Here is a 16,083-nt window from a genome sequence, read left to right as displayed (position 1 = left end):
AATAGCTTATTTCACACTGACAGGCATAAATACAAGGCACTTCCCACAATGCCTCAGCATTCCCAGCACCTCCTCTCTGTGGGCTAGAAACGCCGACACCCTGTAACTGTCTGTTCCAGCCGGGCCGTCCGCTCGCATCTTTCAGTGCTCACCCCACCTGGGAGATGCCTCGCCGTTGTGAAGCATGTTCCCAGGGGAGGCCATGTTCAAAGGATCCCACCCGTGGGCTGTGTGCTGAGCCCTGCGTAAACCCAAACTGCACTGCAGGCCACAAACAACTGGGCCGCGGGCCGTATGTGGCCCATGGGCTGCGTGTTGAATAGCCCTGCTATAGGCTGTCAGCTCCCACCGCAGGCAAGGGTTAGGGATTTGGGCTGCTGGAAGGGTGATGAGTAGCAAGTGTTTGCATCCCCAACCAGAGAAGGACATGGGTGAGTCTATGAAATCACTCAGCATAGTACCAGGGAGCCCTCAGAAAAGTGTGTCCTCAAACGGTCTGTTGCATTGCTTGTTCCTAACATAGATCCTGGATCAGGAAGACCAAGAATGAACATTCTTAAAGTCTTGAGTGAAGTTTTGGCAGAGCAGCAGATAGGGCTACAGCTACATGGTTTGGAGTAAGTAATGGCTATAGAATTGTATCTCAAACACACACAATAACAGTAACCATGCAGGCTTCACCTTCAAGGTCTGCTTTTTAGCAGAGCCTCCCCCAGCCTCTAGTTTTTCATGCACAAAACTGTATCCACAACAAATTTCAAGCCCAAGTGGCACTAAGATCCTGAATTACACCTTCAGGAAGAAAGCAAAACCTCCGGTTGTTACAATTTGCAGGAATAATTCATAGCTGGTGTAATTGTAGAGGCCATTTCTAAACATTTTGGCCTACATTGTCCTGGTCTCCACCATGACCCAAGTGGCTTCGCCACTGAGTGCACGTAAAGCAGAGATGGGTTCAAACCCAAAACTCTGGTTCTGAACGCACCCCAAACTTTGGAAAAGTTTTGTACTGGGTCCTGGCTAGGACCTGTGTTTATTGCTGAATCGAATGTCATCAACAAACACCTCTCTCTTTGTCAGATCTTTCCGTCTCTCATTCACCAAATGAGCTGAGGAAGAAGGGCAAGTCACCCTGAGTTACAAGACAAAGAACAAAAGTCCTGGGGAAATAACGTCAGCATAGTCATCTCCACACCCAGAAAGGTCCCTTCTGCTTTTCTCCCTTTGAAATTTCAAATTCCAGTTTGTGGACAAAGTCCTGTCTATCTGAGAATATAGATCTCCGACCACTGACCAAACTCCATTCCAAGCAACTACCTAGTTATGCTTTTCCCCTGCCTCGCGGGCTCTTCTGTTCACTCCCTGGACTTGCTGGGATCGTACTGAAACTCTCACTAGAACAGCCGTGCATATACAGAGTGGATTTCCACATTTTCGTCTTAATCTAACAGCTACTTTTCAAAGTTGGGAATGGGGAAGAAGATGCTGATCATCTGTAATAAACCAGGTAGGAACTTTATCACCTGCAATTCCTGAGCATGGTCGTTATGAACGGAAAAAGAGAAGAGAAAACAAAGGCTCCCATTGTGCTTATACAAGCCATTTTAGGCCATCGCTTAATTTTTTTTTAAAAGAGCCGTTTAAAAGGGTACAGAAAGCAATGGGCAAAATTAGCTTTTGGAAGCAGAGGTATTTCATGTGGTTAACTGATAACTCCAGCTAGCCTCCTCAGACTCGTCTTCTCTCATTTCCCCAATCAGGCTGAACTGACTTGCGTGCTAATCATTTCTTGGCCAGTTTAGTCCACCTTAAAAAATTAACAGAGACTGGTTTACTGCATGACTTGCTCACACTCAAACCCTGCAAGCTCACAGGCAGGTTTAAACCCTTATGCAAGACCCCTTTGGGGTCCCAGGACAGAATCTGGGCAACTAGAGAGATTATTTTTGAAAAAACAGTTTTGCTAAAGTCAATATAAAATTCCCTCCCCTTCCATGCCCTGAGTATATTTGCTCTGTGGCTGTTTCCAAATGGCAAAGATAAAGCCAAGGGCTTGTATTTTGTCATACTTTTTGTAAACAGGGATATTTTGGCCACACTGTCAAATCCCATTTGCCTTTTGCTGGAATTTGTCCCATAAACAATTACAGAGCAGAATCTCCCATGTGTTAATAAGCAGCTTTGAGGAATTTGGCTGAAGTCAGTGAGGGGCGCAGGGAGCTATAGTTCTCTAGCCATGTGAAACAAGCATCAGGAAAAGACTGGTATAGATCACCTGAACATACAGTGGCTTGGTGCACGTAAAATTTATTCTGCACATGGATGTTAAAAATCAGAGGGAACATTAACTGTGAGGTTCAGCAGAATTAATTAGGGGTCTATTAGCCCCTTGATCTCCACACATAACTCACACTAGGACATGTATACAGCATTGTGAGGGGGATGAACTAGCCTCTAAGGTGTCATCCGAAAGCTACATAATCTGTGAAATGGCTAAAGCAATGAGTAGGAGCCACAACAGTCACCTGGGGTAACTGCAGTATTCTCTTGAATGACTAGTCCCTCCATTTCCCCCAGTGTTTAAGGTCCTAGGAATTAACTCTAGATCTGGTCTTGGCCCCGGGACAGTGGTTTGTGGGAACTGGAGATGACAGGACACGAGGCCATGCCTGCATCACTTGAGGATGGTGTATGGCATATTAAGGCTGCCATGTCAGACTGGCTGCTGGGCCCCATGGGAGCTGGGGCATTTTGGTGCCTTTGCTGTTACTTGTGCATTTTGTAACATGTTGCCTGCTAATCAACCTCAGGCTAGTTCACTAGTGCAGACAAGGAAGAGTTCTCTAAAAAGGTCCATGCTCAAGAAAAATACCATTAGGCTTGTCCATAAAATGTGCTGTGCTCTCAAGGATCCACTAGCAATAGTTCAGAGTATTGAGGATTCCAAAGCACTTGGAACATGCAGAACAGACATCCCTGGGAGCAGGGCAGAGGTGGGCAAATACCAGTCTGGTCTGCCAGGGTTAGCTCCGTGGCAGGCCCCCATCACTATATTTACCTGCACGGATGCAGGTACCAGTGACTGCAGCTCCCGTTGCTCGCGGATCGACATTCCCAGCCAAGGAGAGTGGCAGGAAGTGACACAAACCAGGACACCACTTCCTGCCGCTCTCATTGGCTGGGAGTGGTGTTCCACAGCCAATGGGAGGTGCAATCATAGGTACCTGCAGAGGTGTGGGTAAATATAGTGGAAACGGCCTGCCAGGGGCTAACCCTGGCGAACCGCCACCGTGTTATAGCCCACCCCTGTAGTAGGGAAAGATTCTAAATCTCCATTCATGTATTCAGAGAGCCTGAGGTAATCTAAGGAGCCATAATAAACAGCTGTCAGATAGGGAAAGAGAACTGTCAGCACTTAGACATGGACCATTTAAACATCTACTATAAAATTAACTCTTATGGTGCCTCATATCCCAGGATTATTAATGCTGGCAAAGCCTCTAAATACCCCAAGGAAATAATTATTGTTACTGCTATTTTTTTGATTGGTTGGTTGGTTTGGATTTTTTGATAAGATAGTTGTCAGAGAGAGAAGCGAACAGCCAGGTTTTTAGAATTGCATACAACTGCACTCACAGAAATGCCAGTGCAGGTTAGATGTACAGCTAGCTAATCTATGTGCACAATCTCTGAGTCTGCATTATAGTCATGGTAACTGCATGTGCGAAGGGTTAGTTATATGATTGTGCACACAATTCTCCTGTGTGCCGCGCTGAATATCTGGGCTGAAATGATTCACTCAGCATCATGCACTGAGTCCCTGGCACAGCTGAGAAGAGAACTGAAAAATTCCATGTAGTTACCTCACTTGGCTGAAAACTGCAGACTCCATTTCATGTTTAATTTTAATATTGCAAATGTGCCTATTTATGCCCCCCAAATACAACATGTTTGTGAATATTTAATTTCAAAACTCAATTCCAGGGAAAATGAGCTTATTCTGGAGTAAAAGAAGGCCCGTCGTCAGGGGAAAGGTGGTTTCTGAATGAAACATTCAAAATACAGCATTGATATATTTTGGCAATTCAGTTTCAAAATGACTATTTCATTCCTTTTGGGGCAAAAATAAACTAAGGGAGAGGAACAAAAGGGCCAGAATGAAGTGGTACAAATTTGGAACCAGATTCTGCCAAGAGCTCTTCACCCAGCAGAAAATAGTGGAGAACCCCCACTCCTCACCCCTTTTGGGAGCTACAGAAACGCCGACTGCACAAAAATCTAGTCCTTACTCTGCAAAATTCAGCAAAAAAGCATCCGCAGCTGAGCATAGCTCTGGTTGCAGGCTCTGAAATGATCCTGGCAGAAATACCTTACACTGAGCAGCATGTGTGTGGGAGATAATGGGAGATAAATGTCACCTCATCTGATTGCAGTGCCACAGTGTAGAGATCCCTGCTCAGCATATAGCTCAACAGATGCAGCAAGCACATGGCCACTAGTCCCTCCAGGCCATTTGCAGTTCATTTAGTGTTCATCTGCGTATACTTTATGTTCATTATACACACATAAAAAAGCTCCTGAATAATTCCAGCCAGGGGAGTGATACCCAGAATCGCTGCTGGCAGACAAGAGTTGCCAAAATCAATAAAAGTTACAAAGAAAAAAAAATCCCTGCTGGAAAGGGACCTGAGTCATCATTGGTACCGTTTGCATCATCCACTGCCAGGAACCAAAAGAGACAGTAAACTGCTCTGAAGCCCAAGTGGATTAGGAACCATGTGGGAAAGTAGGAGATACACAAGCCAGACTACTATGTGCTACTGAGAATATTAGCCTTAGCAGGGCAAGGAAAGAGGAGATAAAGTCACTACTTAGATTTCCCAAAGGACAAAAAGCATCGTCCTGGAACAAAAGACTTCCTGGTGGATCTCCAGTGCAGGTTGGCATGGCAAACCTCTTCTGGGCTTGGGTCACTCAGTCTAGGCCTCTCAAACAGAGTTAATCAATTAATGGCGTCCCTCATCTGGGACCCAAAAATGCCCTGGATGACGCCTACATCTTCACATAACTGAGACTAAAAAATGCGACCTCTGAAGTTGATAGGCAGCAGCGGCCGCACACCCAGTTGAACTAAACAATAGCCTCTCCCTGTCTGAGCCAATAAGGTGCTGTAATGAGCTAGTCTCATCCAGAAGAGCCTCTTTGCTTATGTGAGAGGAAGACTGGTCTTGTGTTGGGGCTCTGGACAGAGATGCAGGCAGAAGAGTTGGGTTCAATTCCTGGTACTGATTGGATTCCCTGTGTAACTCCAGGAATGTCACTTCATCTTCAACTGGCCTCAGTTCCTCACCCGTGAGATTTCATTAAATTGTGTGGGGCACTCATGTCCTGAAAGGCAGGGCACTCAGAAGGACAGGCTGATCTGACACATTCTACCTCACAACTCCATGGGGCCAGAACCACAACAACCTTTCTTACTTACAGTTTCTGCCTTGTACCATAATATATCCTGCTAGTGGAACGCCATGCCCTGGGTGGGTTGTTGGCACTGAGGATCAAACCATTATAAATATTAGCTTCTCTCCCTGAGATAAAAGACCCATCTCTAGTCTAATGAAGGGCTCCCAAGAGTGGGGAACATCAACACCGTGTTTGTTCTACAGTATTTGTTTCTGTGAGAGGAGGTCAGGGGAGAGAAATGTGCCGTGCACATGAAGTGAGGTGGGGAGATTTGGAATGGTCCTTAGTTTCAGGGGAAGTTTATTCCACAGTTGGGGACCTGCCCTGAGAAGCTCTGTCTCCCCCCTCCACACATTTTCCACTTTTGGTGGAAAGTTCCAATGTGCCAGAGGTGTGAAGTTGTTGATCATGGTCTCCATCCTGCAGCTTTTAGATATCCTAGGCCCAGGCCCTGGAACCCCTTGAAGAGAGGGACCAAGATGTAGTATTTGATGTGATATTCTATGGGAAGTCAGTGGAGCAGAGGACAGGAAAGTTTTATATGCTGTGGTTGCCTATGCTGATGAGAAGATGTGTGACGGCATTCTGTACCGCTCTATTGTCCAAGTTGGTAGCAAGCTCATCAAACTCTCTGGTCCAGCCATCACTAAGGGGGAACACAGCCCCATACTGAGTGAGCCTAGGCTACACTATGATACTGAACAATATTTCATCTCATTAAACTGCATCCATCTCCTCCAGCCATTCCCAGCAGAAATGACAGGCTATTTGCTGTTCAAAGCCCCTTTGTATTAAATTACATAAAAAAAAATGCCAGAAGATTTCATGTGCAGTTTGGGGCATTCCAACACAAGATACAAAAATGAAGAAATTGTACAGGATCCAGAAAAGAGCAAGAAAAGGTTGGATGGGAACTGAGAACTGTTAAGAGACATTTGAAGGGCATCAGTATCAAGGAGGCAGCAAAACTATGCAGGTGGAGGAAGAGACAAGAGAACTAAAACAAAAGGAAAAACCAGGGTGGAGAGTAAAATAAAAAGTGTCAACAGTAAGATCCTGGGATAATCCTGGTTTTTGGAGTTGGTCAAAAATTGACAAAGCCCCAGGCTCACTTCCACATAGGCAGATACACTGGCTGACATCTATGGCTAATATTTCTGATTCTCTCATTGACAAAAGATGTCATCTATGTAATAGGAAGGCACTACAGTCACCAATAATTCAACACCAGAGGCTCATAAGAACATAAGAACGGCAGTACTGGGTCAGACCAAAGCTAGCCCAGTATCCTGTCTGCCGACAGTGGCCAACACCAGGTGCCCCAGAGAGGGTGGACCGAAGACAATGATCAAGCGATTTGTCTCCTGCCATCCCTCTCCAGCCTCTAACAAACAGAGGCCAGGGACACCAGTTCTATCCCCTGGCTAATAGCCTTTTATGGACCTAACCACCAGGAAATTATCTAGCTTCTCTTTAAACTCTGTTATAGTCCTAGCCTTCACAACCTCCTCTGGCAAGGTGTTCCACAAGTTGGCTACACGCTGTGTGAAGAAGAACTTTCTTTTATTAGTTTTAAACCTGCTACCCATTAATTTCATGTGGTGTCCTCTAGTTCTTCTATTATGAGAACTAATAAATAACTTTTCTTTATCCGCCCTCTCCACACCACTCATGATTTTATAGACCTCTATCATATTCCCCCTCAGTATCCTCTTTTCTAAACTGAAAAGTCCCAGTCACTTTAACCTCTCCTCATATGGGACCCGTTCCAAACCCCTAATCATTTCAGTTGCTCTTTTCTGAACCCTTTCCAAGGCCAAAATATCTTTTTTGAGGTGAGGAGACCACATCTGTACACAGTATTCAAGATGCGGGCGTACCATAGTTTTATACAGGGGCAGTAAGATATTCTGTGTCTTATTTTCTATCCCTTTCTTAATAATTCCTAGCATCCTATTTGCCTTTTTAACTGCTGCTGCACTCTGTGTGGAAGTTTTCAGAGAACTGTCCACGATAACTCCAAGATCTCTTTCCTGATTTGTCGTAGCCAAATTAGCCCCCATCATACTGTACGTATAGTTGGGGTTATTTTTCCCAATGTGCATTACTTTACACTTATCCACATTAAATTCCATTTGCCATTTTGTTGCCCTATCACTCAGTTTGGTGAGATCTTTTTGGAGTCCCTCACAGTCTGCTTCTGTCTTGACTATCCTAAACAGTTTGGTGTCATCCGCAAACTTTACCAGCTTACTGCTTACCCCTTTCTCCAGATCATTTATGAATAAGTTGAAAAGGATTGGTCCCAGGACTGACCCTTGGGGGACACCACTAGTTACCCCTCTCCATTCTGAAAATTTACCATTTATTCCTACCCTTTGTTTTCTGACTTTTAACCAGTTCTCAGTCCAAGAAAGGACCTTCCCTCTTATCCCATGGCCATGTAATTTCATAATCCAAACGGTCCCATCAACAACACAGATATGAATGTTGTAGCGCCATCTGGCTAACTTCCAAGATAAGGCATATCACCACAAATCGTTAGTTCCCCTTTAAGCTGAACCCGGAACTCAGAGGCAGAATAACATTATTATTTGTCCCAATTGGTTCCCCCATCCCCCTAGGCTAATGGCCTCTTCTGTCATAAAAGCATTAAAATATATTATCACCATAAACTGCATAAATTGAGTCAACTGAATTTTTCAAACACTGAAGCCATGAACTTTTCTAAATCTAACATCAACTGATAAAGAATACAATGATTAACTGAGTGTAACTCCCAGTCCAAGTGCCCCCACGCAGGTTTCATCAAAACATGCTGGCAGAGGATAACTTTATCGAGAGAGATGGCTGACAGCGGGGCTTGGACCATGCTAGCTTGTGACGGAAGAAGAATCAAGATGGGGGATGTTTCCCAAAAAGCCCACCTCCCTCCATCATTTCTTTCTCTCTTGATTGATTGAAATGGGAAGGAAAGGAACCAAAGGACAGGCACAGAATGGATCACGTCCTGCCACTTCAGCGTGAGCCACGCAAGCAGTGCTCCCCTGAGAGTCCTTCTAAGGAGAGGCAGTTGTTCAAGTTCCATGCTCCATTCAGTCCTTGGCTTCTCTTCTGCAGGTGCCAACAACCTGGGAATTGCACTGTGATCTCCCAACTCACAAAATGGTGTAAGACGGCAGTGACTACAGTTATAGGGTGTTGCGGAGATTGATCTAGCGACACTAATCTAACAACAGATGCCATGTGCGTTGTTGCAGTGTCAGTCTTAAGTTCATGGCCTTGCAGTCTACAAAATGTAAGAATTAAGTTCAAGGGTGTTGCTAGGAAATGTGGTAGGCAGGGAGTGTGCAGTGTCTCAGCCTGGGATTTATGGGGCACCATCTGAGGGCAGTGGTGAGCAACCTGTGGCCTGTAGGCCGCATGTGGCTCATTGAGAATCTGTGTGTGGCTTGCAAGACGGTTTGTTTATGGTTGCCCATGTGCAGGATTGCTAGATTCTGCAGGTTTGTGTTTGCATAGTGTGTTTCCTACTGGTATTCCTAAAGTGACACTCACATAAAGCAAGGGCACATGAGGTGTGGTGTGTGCTGATTGCTCACAAACAAACAAATGAACAAACAAACTGTAAGAGCCATGTGCTCCTTCTGTGTCCAGTTAAAGTGCAGCTACAGTTCAATCAGCACACCCTGCAAATTCTAGGTACGCAAGCACAGTTAGAAAACTATCCTATCCCAGGAGACTGTCTTGGTGACAACAATCTTGCGGCCCACTGAGATGGAGGACCACTCATGCGGCCTACTCGCTAGTCTAAGTTGCCCATCACTGACCTGGGGAAAACAACTTTTTCCCTAGTGAGCTATGGGTGAAACACAGGGAATCCTTGGCTAGTTAAATTCAGACGTGGCTAGGTAGGAGTTTACGTATGTGGCTCTCACCAGGTTCCTGACTGTTGGACTGACCATGTGCAGCTTGCATGGGGCAGAGACCAGTGAAAATAATCCCATCATCGCCTACTTTATCTCTGCCTTTTGGAAGGGATTTGGTTTCGGCCAGTGAAGTTGGCATCCAGAGAGTCTGATAGTCCCTAGCCTGAGCGTCCAGCTCATTTCCTAAAGCCTGTCTCTGCTCCATATGAACAGGGCGAGAGGGGATTTCAGCCTATGGGGTGGAAGTAGTAGAGCTCAGCAGAGCAGGGAGAATATAGCTGCCGGGGGGCTGACGGACCAGCTGGGACTCTAAGCAAGGTGATGGGGGGCCCACCTCTGCATTCTTGGAAGGGACTGGACCTCAGGCAGAAGGGGCAGGAATGGGAGCAGCCAGCCATTGGTGCCACTCTGACCGCACCAAGCCCCCTCCCACCTCAGAGCTACTTGGGGCTCTGGCATCAATTTCAAGGGTCCGGGGCTCCAGCCACCACCACTGCCAGAGTAGCGGAGGCTCGGAGCCCTGGGCCCTTTTGAATCCCCAGGTCCCAGGGCAGTTGCCCCTTAGATTCTCCCTGCCCGCAGGCCTGGGAGCAGCCCTTCCTACTGATGTCAGGGTTTAGAGAGTCAGTAGGGTTAAAGCTCTGTCGCTCAGCACAGAGAGCCGGGCTCCACTAAATGCATACCGGCCAGGAGAACGGAGCTGGGCTCTGCTGACGGATCATTTCCCAGTTTCTTCAGTGGAAGTTTGTTTGAGCCTGACATAAGGACTAAGTGCTACAGTTTTCCTCTGTCTTGGCTTTGGGGTTGCCAGATGGTTGACACAAAAATACCGAACCCCCCCCCCCAAAAAAAATCTGTTGAAGGGGGAAAAAAGGGGGGAGACCAAAGCATTGCTTCCCCTAGGTCTTTTGGCCGGCAGCCATTTTGTGCCGGCAGCCTTGGGGAACCAGGTAAGCTGATGGGGGAGGGGTACCTCGGGGGGGGGGGGGACGACTGGGCGCTGAGTGTTTGTAGGATTGCCAGGTGCCCGGCATTTTTGCCTCCTGGCCGGGGAAAAATTCAGAAAATACTGGACATCTCAGGTGTCCGGTATTCTCTGAATTTTTTTACCAGACAGGAGCCAGAAATACCAGACATCTGGCAACTTTATGAGCTGGATCTGGGTCCCAGCTGCTTTCTATCCTGGGCCTATGGGGGTAGGTCTATGTTACAGCTCTGAGTGAGCTCCCAGCTCGGATAAACAGACTCATGCCAGCGAGGCGTGAAATAGTATGTTAAAATTCCCAGCATGGCAGCTTGGGCACTCCGGCTCCCCCAAATTCCTAGGCTTAGGAGCTCAAGTTCCTGTCCAAGCCACAACATCAACACAACTAGCTCAAGTCTCGTTAATGTGAGTTTATCCACCCAGTACTCAAATCCTGCCAGAATGACCAGAGGTAACCCTGGTGGGCTGCATTTATTTGACCCTCTCCCACAGCCCAGGGAGTTGTTTGCCTTCCTCTGCCTACCAGCTTCTGAGCCTTGCGTTCTGTGTAGGGTTTGGTTCAGAGGAAGCGCAGGGCCCTGAACGGCCAGATTCTTCTTCCCGAGTTATCTGCAGACAGGAAGACTGCTCTGGTGACAGGGGCGAGGGGGGGAAATCAGGAGAGCTGAGGATGGCTTAGTCTCAATTCAAAAAGTGAACGTCCCAGCCCAGGGGGCATATTGCTAGAGGGAGTGTGATGGAGTCTTGCAGGCCTTCTCAGCCCCCTACTGATGATGTTCGTGCTCTAACAACACTCTGCTCAAGGTGAACCGACAGACTCAGACTGGACTACCAACGAGACTTAGTCTTTTAGCAGCCTAGAAGGGCTAGCAGGAGATGCTGACCAATCAGGAGCCATTGGGCCACTTAAGAAGGTTTGCCTGTTGCCTCTGAGGACAAGTGTGGGGTGAGACAGGGACAAAGGAAGAGTGCTCCTTGGTCACCCAGAATGGCAGGGTCAGGTCAGATCCCTGCCTTCAAGAGCTGCAACCAAAGCCTTTGATGTTTGTTTGTTGAATACGTGGGCAGACAAATTCCGCGTTTGTAACTGCAGGGGGCCTGAAGCTGAATTCATGGCTTGGGCTACCCTGAGCTGAGCAACCAACCACAACTTGTGCGCTGAAGCTGGCAGAGTGTTGTGCCAGGCCTGACCAGCAGGCCATGCTGTGGAGCAGCCCCAGCCGTGACAGAAACCTAGTCCCATGTTGCAAGTGCATTTTCCACTCTGCTATTTCTTGGGGTTGACTTCTGCAGCCGCGGGTTGGTTGGATTCATTCTCACGTTAGGATGTGTCTACACTTACACACTGTTTTGAAATAGGGATGCAAATGAAGACATTTGAAATTGCAAATGAAGCCGGGATTTAAATATCCTGCACTTCATTTGCATATTCACGTTATGGTGCTATGTGTAGACGCTCTGAGAACCTTCTCTCTAAGGCTATGTCTAGACTGCAGGCTTCTTTCGAAAGAGGCTCTTTCGAAAGCATCTTTCGAAAGAGCCTCTTTCGAAAGATCGCGTCTAGACTGCAGGCGGATCTTTCGAAAGAGAAATCCGCTTTTTCGAAAGAGAGCACCCAGCGAGTCTGGATGCTCTCTTTCGAAGACGGCCTCTTTACATTGAAGAACGCCTTCTTTCGAAAGAGGAACTTTTGAAAGAAGACGTTCTTCCTCGTAAATTGAGGTTTACCGCCATCGAAAGAAAAGCCGCGTTCTTTCGAAATAATTTCGAAAGAACGCGGCTTGAGTCTGGACGCAGGGGAAGTTTTTTCGGGAAAAGGCTACTTTTCCCGAAAAAACCCCTGAGTCTGGACACGGCCTAAATAACTGGTAAACTTCATTGTATGAGGAATAAGGGTTATTTCGAGAGAAGGATTTTCTCTCAAAATAACGTGTCTACACAGCGTCTTTTATTTTGAAATAGCGCCATAATGTGAATATGCAAAATGAAGCATGGGATATTTAAATCCCGGCTTCATTTGCATCCCTATTTCGAAATAGGGTGCAAGTGTAGACATTCCCTCACTGATCCCATCTCAGGCCTCAAGGGTTTATCTCCACTGCGGCTGGGCATGAGCCTGCCAGCCCAAGTAGACAAACTCACACCAGCAGGCTTGGAGTTAGTATGTTAAGAATAGCTATGTGGCCATTATGACTGTGGCAGGGACTCAGGCTAGCCACCTGACCCCCTAGGCTTGAGCTCTGGTCTCTATCCCAAGTCTTTGCTGCACACAGCTATTTTTAGCCTGCCGTCTGAAGGCCCACGGGTATGAGTTGGTCTGGCCAGGCCTGGTGCTTCACTGTCAGCTGCGATGTAAACAGGCCTGCTGACAGAGGGGGGTAAAAAGGGCAACAGCTCCGGGGCCTAGTTAATGACACCGTTGCAGTAGCGCCCAGAGCCCAAAGCCCTTTAAATTGCTGTGCAGGGTAGCCCAAGCCATGAATTCAGCATCAGGCCCTCTGTAGTTACAAACACAGAATTTGGCTGCCTGTGTATTCGACAAACAAACATCAAAGGCTTTGGTTGCAGCGCTTGCAGGCAGGGATCTGACCTGACCCTGGCATTCTGGGTGACCAAGGAGCGCTCTTCCTCTGTCCCTGTCTCACCCCACGCATGTCCTAAACCTGCTTTTCGGTCACTGCAAATAAGGGAGAATGTCTTAGTCCCAGGTATGCCAGAGGAACAGTAGAACTTGTAGACAAGTTCCAGCAAGAGGCAGGGGGCTTGGGGGTAACAGACAATTCAATACAGGTCCCAGGCAGAAGCCTAGTGACGAGGATAACAGGGCTGTGTCTCAAGTTTCAGGCCCTGCCCCAGGGACTTCTGGGTAACTGAGAAAGCAGTGCTGGCTGGCTGCAATTCTTGCTCCCCATAACCAGCTGGTAAAACACACGTGGCAGATGGGGGCTTAGGAGAAATGTAGGTTTGGGAGATCCGTAAACCAGAACAGTGCCCTGAGAGTTACATACTAGTATCTGAGAGGAAGGCAGAACTGCCCTGCCTAGCCCATTAGGGTCCCTTCGTGCACTCACACCCAGTAGTCCTTTCTCAGGGCTCTCCAGTTCTCTCTGGTTGGGGTTTCGGAGCAATCCGGCATGTGGACACATGTGGGGGAGGGTCATTAGCACAGCTCTGCTGAATTTATCCGGATGATTGTTCACCAGACCTGCTGTGAAAATGCCACTCTTTCCCTATTTGGGCTGCCTGTAAAGTTAAAGACCTAGTGCCAGTACCTGGTGTCTCCTGAAGCAAGTCAGAGTTGCTGCTATTCATTTTCCAGAAGATCCGTTGGGCCCCAAGAAGAAGCTAGACCAGCCTCAGCCTCAGCCTCAGACAGCGTGGCTGAGCATGGCTATGAACAAGGAGCCATGCTCAATGCAAGTCGCCGGGAGACCAGCCGACTGCAGGGCTAAGCTAATCTCTTAATGCTGGTCACAATGAGATTTGATTGGAAGCCGGAGTGCCTGCAATGGAGTTACAGCTTTTAAAGAGTTCTGACAAATGCTCAGGCATGAATTATAAGGAGGCCTTAGCTCTGCGCCCTGTACCATGCTCCTCGGGGTGCCTGTGTCGTCTGGGCCACCTTTTCAAAATGTCCTCACCCTGGCCTCTGACTGGCACCCGTTTATCTGCACACACACACACACCATGGCAGCTGTGGGGGGGACACACCACTGCCACTGTGGGTGCAAATGCCCAGGCTGCTTTTGGAAACATGCCTTGCTGTGTTTAGAAAATGACTCTGCGTGAGTCCATGTGTGCGAGTGAAGGTGAAAGCGAAAGGCTTTATTTTAACCTGTTTCTGTACAAACATCAGCAATAAAATACCCTTGTCTAACAACCTGCGCTGGAGGTGTCTCTGGTACCCAGAGTGGTACAAGTCCCACCATCCCTCTGGGTGCTAGAATTACTCCTTTGCTTCAGCAGAACCTGCCAGGAGCACAGGCTCTAAAGCTGCTTTATTTACCCAGGCTGCTGGCTGGCGGGTGTTATGGGCTGGGAACCTATTGGGTTCATATTTGTCAGCGCGTTCTGTACATTGACAGTGGAACTGAAATCCAGGCCCTTCAACGTGTGACACAATCAAGGGTTTTCAGCTGGAGTGATCTCAGGTGGTTCATCCCCCCGGGGCCCTCCGTGGGGTGGCGTGCAGGAGGGGCAGGCACAGTCAGACCTGTTAGCAAATAAGGGGATTGTCTGGCTAGCAAAGCAGAATGAGACCTTGAGAAAGCCACTGCTGCCTTATCTCAGGAACTGGGGTGCCATGGCCTCTATTGATCTTTCTATTCCTGTCTGGCAGCAATGCTGCTGCGCCATCCGTGCTGGCAGCCTTGTGCAGCTCGAGAGAAGAGAAAATGCTGGGTTGTAACACTTCCCCCCTAAGCTGGTTGTGTGCAGAGGGGGTCCTGACCCTCCCTCCCAGAGGAAGGAGTGACCATGCAAGAGAGAGGGAGTGGAGCAGCGCTTCAGGGAAGTTACCCAGACCCTAGGCGGGGCGGGGAGGTGTTTCAAAGGCAATCGATTGACTGCTCCTACCCAAAAGCTTTTGTAATGTCCCTGCTCTTAGCATGATCCCTTCCAGAGCAGGATGGGGCCAGGGCTGCTGGAAATGCCCCACTCCAGGCACAAGCCTAAACCATGTTACATCTCAGGGCATCTCCAGAGGTGCTCACTTCCCCATTTGCTGAGCCTACTAATCTCCTACTGGACAGTCGCTGAATCTGAGAGGTCATGTACTTGTGCATGGGGATTTCAGAGCTCTGGCTGCTAAAGAGGCTTCCCCGTTACCAGAAGCCACTGAAACCCAGTCAGCTGGCGCAGGGTCTCCTAACATCTCCTTTCTCCACTCAGCCCACACCCTATGGGAATCTCGCCTGCTCCCCTGGGATTTACCCCCAAACTCCAAACTCAAAGCAACTTTCTGACCGACATGGGGCAGTTTGGTAGTTCTGTGCCCTGTTCAGACTGAATCTACAGTATCAATGTGAAGCCAGATCGATTTTGAGTTGGGCTTTGAGATCTGGAATGTGTCTGACATGGAGCATGGGGCAAGGAGGGGCTGATGGCATCTCCCAGGACAGAGGCCAAAGGAAACGCTTGTCACACCAACTCCGGGGGACTGAAAGGCCTACTCTGCTCCTGACACTTGTCCCAGGACTCAAATAGGCTCCATGGCCTTTCTCCCCCCATGACCCAAGGACATGCTGGCTTCTCATGGCTCCTACATCACTGTTCCTGGAGCTTAGCCCCTTGCTGTGGCCTCCTGCAGCAGTTTAAGCTGGTTCTTCCCAAGGCCCTGGAATGATCCCTTGGCAAGTCTTTAAAGTTTAAACAGCTCACAGGAGTGTCCTGCTCATTCCCACAAAGGAATGCAATGATTGTGGCAGGGGGATGTATAAGAGACCGAGGTGGGAGGGGGGGGCGGGAAGGGAGGTCGCTCTCCTGTGGGAGTAGGCTTGCCTGATGCTTTCACCCAAAATCTGAAAAAAACGTGGTTGAGAAGAGAGGAAAAAAAAAAACGCAACAACAACCAAGGAGACGAAAGTTGAGCAAAAAACCAAAAACCCCGGGAGAACAAAAAAAAGGTCACTGCGCCTTTAAGACTCCCCGCACTCCTCACTTCCCCCCGTCCATGCCAGACGCACATTTTACATTGTTCGGTATTTTCTG

The 16,083-nt window shown here is 48.1% G+C and overlaps 1 protein-coding gene and 1 long non-coding RNA gene across 2 annotated transcripts in view; one reads left to right on the top strand and one right to left on the bottom strand.

Annotated features, from left to right (window-relative positions):
* The window catches only part of HNF4A (hepatocyte nuclear factor 4 alpha), a 79,496-nt gene that overhangs the window by 48,573 nt on the left and 14,840 nt on the right, over positions 1–16,083 (bottom strand). The window lies entirely within an intron of this gene.
* Positions 525–14,473, top strand: LOC142818857 (uncharacterized). The gene is made up of 3 exons (XR_012896540.2): positions 525–617; positions 1,081–1,507; positions 13,694–14,473. It is a non-coding gene; the product is annotated as an uncharacterized LOC142818857 (long non-coding RNA).

The sequence above is a fragment of the Pelodiscus sinensis genome, chromosome 17 (genome assembly GCF_052426305.1).
Source record: "Pelodiscus sinensis isolate ZL-2025 chromosome 17, ASM5242630v1, whole genome shotgun sequence".
NCBI lineage: Eukaryota > Metazoa > Chordata > Testudines > Trionychidae > Pelodiscus > Pelodiscus sinensis.
This window is presented reverse-complemented; position numbering and strand designations above follow the sequence as displayed.